The following is a 6664-nucleotide window of genomic DNA, read 5'->3' on the forward strand; positions in this document are numbered from 1 at the left end:
AACCCTACACTATTCCACCAACCCTTTACTATTTCACCAACCCTATACTATTCCACCAACCCTACACTATTCCACCAACCCTACACTATTCCACCTTCAATTTACAATTATACCCTCATTCTATCTTCAATTTACAATTATACCCTCATTTTACTATTTCACCAACCCTATACTATTTCAACAATTACCATTCTCTAATTACCACTCTCATAAATTTCCCAAGAATTAAAATCCTTAGCTATAATGGATATTAAAATAACATCATTATCAAAATAATCTATTTAAATAGCTTTGAAAATTCTGGGACACTACACTTATGACTTATGAGTTATGTCATATTATATATGTATTATTTATTATTATATAATCATATGATTTAATGATCAAGTCATCATGTGATATAATCATATCAATTATAGTGATAATATATAAATTACTAAAATTATAATGATAATACATTAATACTTAAAATGTGTTTATAAGTAACACATTGGTCATTGTTTAATCCAATGTCAATTACTTAATTTGATACTATGCGAATCACATCATCATTGTACATTAATAATATGATTCATTTGAAGTCTTGAATAAAGTATTTGAATTGTCATCGAATCATATGATTAAGTATTGATATTATACATTTATATTATTCATATACATATGTAGACTTATATAGACTTATAACATATATAGACTTATAAGTTTATAACATACATTGGAAATAAATCTCTAGATATTTAATTGTTGTATTAGTATGAATTGGTATACTTATGAGTTATGTCATATTATATATGTATAATTTGTTATTATATAATCAAATGATTTAATGATCAATCTCATGTGATATAATTATATAAATTATAGTGATAATATATTAATACTCAAATTGTGATTTAATTATTTTTTAAAAAAAATTGTGATTTAATGATCAAATGATTATATCATATAATCATATAAATTATAGTGATAATATATTAATACTCAAATTGTGATTTAATTATTTTTTAAAAAAAATTGTGATTTAATTATCAAGTGATTATGTTATATGTATAAATATTTTTATAATTATAATTATAAAAATATATTATATAAAAAAGCGGTTAGCGGTTAGCGGTTACGGTTAGTAGACCCAATAACCACTAATCGCTAACCGATAGACGGTTATAACGGTTAGGCGGTTAGCGGTTAATGCGGTTAGGCGGTTGGCGGTTATAACGGTTAGCGGTTAGCGGGCGGTTTTTAACCGCCCGCCTTTGCACCCCTATTGGGAAGTAAGAGGGAAAGAGAGGTGCTTTTAATTTTTAACCTGGATTGATGAAGCGGCAACTTTTGAGCCATTCATTAGCATCGAGCGATCACAACCTGACAAATTGTGTGAGTGGTTCAGTTAACCTTATAATCAACTAGAAGAATTAGTTAAATCACTTTTATAATCATATCATGTTAATTAATTTGTAAAAAATTTATAATAAACTTCGTACTACCCCAACAACATTACTGTTCTTTTGAATGTAACACCTTTTTTTAAAAAAAAAACAAATAAATAAATAAAAAATCATGATTGAGATGCTAAAATATGAAAGGTATCCATCATTCATTAATTGCATCTTTCTAACAAACAACCATTGACATTGACTGCTAGAGGGACAAAATTAATATATTTAACTAAAAAGCCATCTTATAACATCTGTTAGAAATGCTCTTAGATATATTTCGGAACAACTCTCTCCAAAAGCTAGCAGAACCATTTTTGAAATTACAAAATAAGTCCTTGACATTTCTAAGAACTTAATTTGCAGAAAAAATTATGTAAAAATTTGTATATTATATAGTTTTCCCTTCGAAAACATTTTGTTTCCAAATACCCCAAAATATAAAATAATAGCTTACATCGATTCATTTAACAGTTTCATATAAGTTGTCCTTAAATGAGTAACTTCATATATTATTGCCTTTCCTTCTTAGGAAAGGGTAGTGGGCCGAATCAACTTCCATTGGTACCAAAAGCGAAACCAATGATGGTAATCATGCAAACTAGCAGTGTCCATAGTGGACAAAAAATTGCAGCAAATCGAATTTGTAGTTAATTCATATAAACTAATATAATAAAATAATGTATATCCCTTAATATATAAGAAGCACATGCTATTTTTTAATAACATGTACATTATTAAAAAATAACATGTACTTTTTACATGTTAATGAACACATGCCAATTTATTAAATGAATTTGTACGTTGATATATGGCCCACATGGCCATAAGGTGACGAGCCTCTTTTATATGGACAATTTTTTAAAATTTCAACCGACAGAAGATGAAGGTGGCCTAAAAGGACATTTACGAATTGAGTGGTGATATAAAATACACCAGTGTGAGTGAACAGCACTCATACTGATGTACTTTATAATATTATTTTTTTAATATTATTTTTTATTGTTCACTGACACTAGTGTACTTTATAATATTATTTTTTTTTATCAAAAAGTACACTAGCGCTGTTTACTCACCACGCTTGTGTACTCTAATTCACGACTCTTAGGAATTAGGACCACTTAACTTTTACGTTGGAAGATTTTATAGGTCAGGTTCATTGCACTCTTATGCATTCTTTCTCTCTCATTGAATTAGATTTGATGTCAGAGTTTTGTCTGTATTGATTATATTGTTGGACCACGCCTCCCAATAGGAAACTTGCCTGTGCGAAGGAAACAAGAAAGAGAAAGAAAAAAAATGCGGAAGAGAGTGGACCAAGGGGAGGCATTTCTGCTATTCATCTAAACAATACTAAAAAAAATTTCAAGAGAAGGGAAGATGTAAGATATTAAGATGAACTTCAAAAGGAGAGAAGATTTAGATTTAGCTTTAATTCACGACTCTTAGGAATTAGGACCACTCAACTTTTACGTTGGAAGATTTTATAGGTCAGGCTCACTGCACTCTTATGCTTTCTTTCTCTCTCATTGAATTAGATTTGATGTCAGAGTTTTGTTTGTATTGATTATATTGTTGGACCACGCCTCCCAACAGGAAACTTGCTTGTGCGAAGGAAACAAGAAAGAGAAAAAAAAATGTGGAAGAGAGTGGACCAAGGGGAGGCATTTCCACTTTTCATCTAAACAACATTAAGAAGAACTTCAAGAGAAGGGAAGATCTAAATTTAGATCTTCTCTCCTCCCTTTTTATGGTAGTAGTGCTTGGTGTTTTTTTCTGTAGGCTCCACCGGTTTTCTTTAGATCTAGTTTGTAGATCCAGATCTAGTCTATTCAACTTTAGATCTGATCGTTTTCTTCAGTCAAGACCTGTCTTTCGAAAGGATGTCTAAGATGTCGTGCTTCTCCATTGATGCTTGTGAGAGTTTTTGTTTTTGTTTTTTGTTGTTGTTGTTTTTATTTTATAGTCCTAGCCGTTGAGCTGAGGACGTGAATAATGCTTTTGGTTTTCAGGTCAAGAGGGGAATGGTTTGGGTGTGAGTTTTTTGCTCATACCTGAAAAATGGCTTCCTGTGCTACCTGAAGGAGTCTGTGTTAGTAGATTTGTTCTATAATCTGAAGATCAGGCTGTGATAACGAATATTTGACGTCATAAATTGCTTTTTCATTGCAAGATCTATTATGTTTTTGATTTTTTGACGTGTAATCTTTTAGCTTCGGTTATGATCTTGTAGAACTGTATGTTCTGTGATTGTAAGAGCTTTTATGCTCTTGAATATTATTAATGAAATTAGATTGATTTTCCCTTAAAAGAAAAAGAAAAAGAAAAAAAGAAACTTGCCTTATTTGGAGTTGAACTCAAACTCAAGTCCTGAATTTTAAATTTTAAAAATTAATCTAGTTATAAATAACTAAATCATAAATTTGCATAGAAATTTTATATTAGATTTTTTAAGATTTTTAATACTATTTTCATTTTTTATGGTATGTGACACATGTCAGGTCTTTTTTTTTTTTTTTTTTAGTAAAACTTCGAACCATATGGACTAAAAATGCATGTCCTTTTTTTTTTTTTTTTTATGGTGGGGGGCTTTATTGCGATGGGATTTGGTAGTAAATTAATTGGAAGGACAATCACAGAACACACGATATGTCGTCGAATGCAGAACAAAAAATTAATTGGCTTGCAGAAGATTAATTCGATTGACAATGACAATGGCTTGCAGAAGATTAAGTCAAATTTGGGAGCTATTAGCATTACTCGGAGAGTGGGTGGCCTATAGTGTTTCACTTGTGTGTGTGTATATATATATATATATATATATGGGAATTGTTAGGTATTTTACTGGTCCTAGGTATATTAGGTATATATTATTTTTTTAAAATCCGATGAGAGAATAAGAACCAGTTTTTTTTTTTTTTTTAAATAATATCCACTTATAATGATGAGAACATTATAAAAACACATAACATATATATCCTAATCAAATGAAGAAAAGGAAAAAGGATTACAAAGGGGGGTCCCTCCCACTCTTAATCCTAATGGAGGAGAGAAAAGAGAAACAAACGAGAATGCTTCAAAACATATTATAGAAAGCAATTCATTTAGCAACCGAGTATCTTCTCGAGTTAGCACATCTTAAAACTTTCGATGCAGTCTAACTAGTAAACAGCAGAAGATGCAAGCCAATATCAGCTATTCTCAGGGCACATAGCCAATCCTAAAAGAGATGATCTTTATTGATGACAATGATGAAGAGCTAAAAATTCCCTTCAAAGATAATAGAGGAACAACCAAGTTTAGCAGCAAAAGTACTTGCCAAGAGGGCAACATTGGCTTCCCCTGCCGTGGCATCTAGATGGAGTAACTTCTTGGTACGTGCAGCCATGATTAGACCCGTGTGATCACTAACGACCACAAATGCAACACTGAGCATGGGCGAATGACAACATCAAAATTAGCTTTCAAGAAACTTTGGGGGCGGAGGGAACCAAGCTTCATGGACAAAAGCTGAGTCATGCCAGGCTTTATATATATATATATATATATATATATATATATATATATATTCAATCACATGTATCAGTAACTCCTTTAAACAAAGGATTTTGAATTGACGAGATAAGGAAGATAAAAACCTGTAGGAATCAACGTCTATTTGTATATAAGTCCAAATTTCTACAAAGTCCAAGGTGACCACTGGATGTTTGAATAAAAGATACAATAAAACAAACCAAAAAAGAAAAGAAAAAAAAAACATCTCGTAATATATCTAACAGACTAACAAGAAGATTATTAGAAGGAACGGGTGGACGAAAAGAGATATACAAAAGGGGAAAGATACAAGGAGAAGCGCACATGAAAAGATATAGAGACAAGGAAATAAAATGAAAAGGCAAGTTTGCTCCATGTTTTGAGGATGTTTAATGACTTCTAAGAAGATTCTTTGCTTGATAAGAAAGCAGCATAACCTTTAAACTGGTTTCAATTTCTTCTAATTTACTTTAATAAGTGCCAAGTTACATATCTTATATGTTTTCTTTAATTTTTTAATAGTTATTTATTGTCATTTCACTAATTTAAAAATTTAAACATTAATTTTTTAAAAACCTAAAAATGTTAAATGATACTTGTCACTTATTAGAGTAGATTGAACAAAATCTCCTCCAAATTAAGTTGCAAGTGCACGAGAATATAGGAGGTTGTAAAATGAACTCGATCAGTCCCCTACCCATACAAAATCTAAGAAAATTGTTGAGATTCCTAATTATAGAGACTAAAATTTATTTTATGAATTACTTACCAGACTATGTATATGGATCATGTTTGTGAAAAGTAAAATAATCTAATGATCAATGTTATTCTCTGGCTTTATCTTATCTTTTGGCTTAGCTTCTCTTATTTTGGGTGAGGACAAGATTATAGCTTCAACTGTAGAATCATTTACAACATTATGGTTAACATAGGGGATCCCGAATCAAAAGGTTTTAGATACAATATTGAAGTCAGTGTAAGAAATTAAAAATATTCTCTAAAAATGAAAATATTGACCGCGATAATTTCTCTTATAAAAATGATCAAAGGAAGTTTGTTGCTGAGAGGCCTACGCACTTTTGAACCAACCCACTGGAAGCTTGCGGCCCAGATAATGTGCTATTGTTGAAGGCTTATGGCCCAACGGATGCGGTACTGCTGGAAGCCTGTTGCTCAGCCCACAGTCATTGTTCCCATATCATACTTCGTTGAGAGCTTGGTAACCCATACAACGCAGCGGTGGTGAATCTACTATAACTGCTTTTTCCCTCCAAAAGTTTCTCCAGTCTACTATTTACTCATTTCCCGAAGACCTAGAAGGCTAAAACCTCTCTCTCTCTCTCTCTCTGGAGCAATCGTAAGGTTGGTTTGATTAAATTAAATAGAATATTTCCCTTTCTCTCTCAGTAAAACCTATTTTGGTTCCAATTCAAAGAACAGAATTTTGATCTGAATTGCATTTCTCTGTGAATTCGCAGATGGACGAGTACTTGCAGTACATGAAGACTTTGCGCTCTCAGATGAACGGTACCTCTCTCTCTCTCTCTCAAAATCAGAAGAGTAATTAAGAGGATTCGATAGAGTTACAGCGATTTGTAACAATGACTGAAATGAATATTGACAGATGTGGAGGATCAAGCGGCGAAGATTTCTGTCGAAGAGCAAATGCAGTTAACCACTATTCAAACCATGGAAAA

The 6664-nt window shown here is 31.6% G+C and overlaps 1 long non-coding RNA gene across 1 annotated transcript; it reads left to right on the forward strand.

Annotated features, from left to right (window-relative positions):
• The first annotated feature begins 6244 nt into the window (after positions 1-6244).
• On the forward strand, positions 6245-6664 carry LOC132180477 (uncharacterized). Its single transcript, XR_009440159.1, has 3 exons — positions 6245-6329; positions 6446-6494; positions 6592-6664. It is a non-coding gene; the product is annotated as an uncharacterized LOC132180477 (long non-coding RNA).

Source organism: Corylus avellana, chromosome ca5, assembly GCF_901000735.1.
Source record: "Corylus avellana chromosome ca5, CavTom2PMs-1.0".
NCBI lineage: Eukaryota > Viridiplantae > Streptophyta > Magnoliopsida > Fagales > Betulaceae > Corylus > Corylus avellana.